A 3,032-nucleotide genomic window follows, 5' to 3' on the forward strand; every position below is an offset into this window, starting at 1 on the left:
TTTTAAATAAAAAGTTCATGAAAATATAGGCTTATTTTTAAACTAACTTTGGGCACTACATGGATACTATTCATTATATTAAAAAAAGTTAAGGGGGAGGGAAATGGGTACCAAGACATGTGAAAGGGTATCAATGTATGTGAATTAATTCATCTTCTATCTGGCAAATATCTGGCAATTACAATAAAATAAAAAATAAAAAAAAAGTTAAAACTTACTTTCCTTTTTTGGAGAATTTTTTTACCTTGACTTTTAAGATCAACATTTGCTTTACTAATCTGATTATGACTAATTCAATATGTAAGTATTCAATAAGCAAAAATTTTAATTCTATATTTCAGTGTATGAGTTCTTTTTCAAATAATCTCCACCCCTCAGGACAGACACCAGAGCAACACTCTCAGATAACATTACCTGAATTACAATAAAGAAATGAAATGGACGGAGAGCTGAAGACAGGTATTCCCTCTGCCTGACAGTGAGGATACTTTGAACAACTTCATTCCTCTAAAGCTCCTCAAACTCAGAATGTTTCCATTTAACAAGTCCATATATTATTTTAAAAAATAAAAGTTTGGTCACTAGAAAAAGACGGGACAAAAGGTATTCCTTCTTCAACCCCAAACGACAACCAAGACAGCTCCAATCATTCCCTCCACTCCCCACAGAAACAGGGAAGTGGCAAGGGCTGAATTCTTTAATCTGAAATCTCAGCTCCTAAAACACGGCTGCTATTTGCTCCGAGTCGCAGATTTGTGTACTTCGTTCTGACACTCCCCCATTTATAAGTTTATTTCCATGCGCATACACACACACACACACACACACACACACACACACACACACACACACACACACGCTCTCTCATTCACTCTCAAGTAAGACACTTTTTTGTGTTTGTTGATAAATTATGAGGAATATGAACTAGGTGAATGCAGGGTTTCATAGGTGCTTTGTAAACATCAGTGTCACTTGAGTCCTTTTCTCCAAAAGCCTGAAGTAAAATTGCGCAACCAGGGATCATTATTTTCCCAGACGCTGTTCACAGGCTGCATAATGACGAAGGGCAGAGAAAAAGTCCTCATGGCTGATGTTTAAGTGGGAAGGCAAAGAGACAATTTCAGTCAATCTGATTTGCCAGGGAAGAAAGCCTAATGTGCTGTCCACAGGACCAAACTTCAATACCAAATCAGGATCAGGGAAACCATTCGTACTAAGTAAACTGTCTAACATATCTACATCCAAGTCTGTGGATCTCTTTTGCTGCTTGGCTACAAACTGGCGGAAGTCTTGAGCTTCTCTCACAATATCTGCTTTTCCATCTTCTGGGGACAGCACCTTCACTGCCCTATGGCAATTTAAAACTTGATCATCTTTTTCATTCCTATTTGCAAACTCTGTTGAATATTTGGAACAATCTAGGCCCAGAAGTTCCTGCTGCTGTTTTAAAATTTCATCCATCAATCTGGAATTATTTCTTTTGAAAATTCCTCGCCCCCGCCACCATCTTCCTCCTCCCTCGGCGGCCCCCCTCAGTGATTTCTTATTCTTAACCTCCATCCATTTTCTTAGAAAGCCAGTATTCTTTTCTTCTCCTAAGTGAGGAAGATAACCAAAGAAAAATAGTCCTTGAATGACTACTCTAAATTTGATAAATGCAAGTGGTTCCAGCTTTTTCAAAGATTTTATCACCTTGACAGCTTGGAAATATATGTAGCTATAGCTGGTGACAGGATGTAGGGCTGAGAGAGCTGTGTTGCTCATAGCATCTCCCTTTGGCAATAGATGTCAGGGCTTAGCAGCTAAGTGGAGCCTGTTTCCTATGTCAGTGGCTCTACTATCTAGCCACTGAAATGAGTGGCCAGCTCCCTCTGCTCTGGCTAACATAGTGAGTCTAGAGACATAAGAAGTAGTTTCTCCAGCTTTTCTTGAGAAATCATTCCCTAAAAACAAAAATCATTTCAACCATTTCTGAATTCCACTAAGGAATTATATGTTAAGGCACAGTGTTAGAGTAAATAGAAATCCATTCAAACTGGTGGGGAATAGTTTTATTATGAAGAGACAAGTATTTCATGAAAAACAAGCAGGATGTACAACTGAATATGAAGAATGATCAGATCTGGCTGTGGTCTTACCAGAGCTAACTAGGAGCTTGGTCTCTAATATTTTAGGTCTTCCCTTTGTTCTTTCCCAAGATGGGAACCTTGTTGGTCATCAAATTATATATTATATATGTCTTTATATATATGTTTAATGCATACATGTATATAATATATGGATATATATGTATATTTATTTATTTGTGGAGATTATGCATATATGAAACAACTAACTGATGATAGTGAGGACTTGAAGTTGTGCTAGAAATTTCATGCTGTAAATAAGAACTTATATTCATCCAAGTCATGGACTAAATGATATTTTAGTTTATATTTATTTTCATTATCTTTAAGTAGTTGTACAAAGGAGTTGCCATTTAACAAAGCAGTTTATGTATACAGTATATTTTGATTGATGTCTGATGTGTTTTTTTATCACCTTGATTTCATTTAGTTCTATTCATTGTTACTTTCCTTCCTCTACTCCAACCAAACAAATATTCTTTTTTCCATGTTATTATGAACATCATGAAGATGTTTAAATTCTTGTTTTCTACCCTGAATTCTGTCAGTATGAGTCAGGGTGTGCATGAGAGGATGACATAATATTATTCAATACCAAAAGGCTCTTTCTGAGGACCACCATACACTTTTGGCAGTCAACAGGAGACATCTGGTCAACAGATCTTTTTGCATAGTGAACAGAAAAATAAAGCAGCTGTGCATTGCTTATAAAATTGTGACCACCACCTTTGGAATGGTAGGAAAACACTGATATTTGCCAAACTGTGAAAGACCTGGAAGGATAAAATATACTTTTTATTTAAAATCCTACTGAATTGGAACAAATGATTGTTCAAATGGCAAGGCTTTGCAATTGTGGAAATCCTGATAATTATTCTTTCTAACTTTGCTTTAACTGGTATGATT

At 36.3% G+C, this 3,032-nt stretch overlaps 1 pseudogene; it reads right to left on the reverse strand.

Annotated features, from left to right (window-relative positions):
* Nucleotides 1-207: 207 nt before the first annotated feature.
* LOC150060832 (dehydrodolichyl diphosphate synthase complex subunit NUS1 pseudogene) lies at nucleotides 208-1,764 on the reverse strand (annotated as a pseudogene).
* Nucleotides 1,765-3,032: the final 1,268 nt, after the last annotated feature.

Source organism: Megascapheus bottae, chromosome 7, assembly GCF_031878675.1.
Source record: "Megascapheus bottae isolate mThoBot1 chromosome 7, mThoBot2.hap1, whole genome shotgun sequence".
NCBI lineage: Eukaryota > Metazoa > Chordata > Mammalia > Rodentia > Geomyidae > Megascapheus > Megascapheus bottae.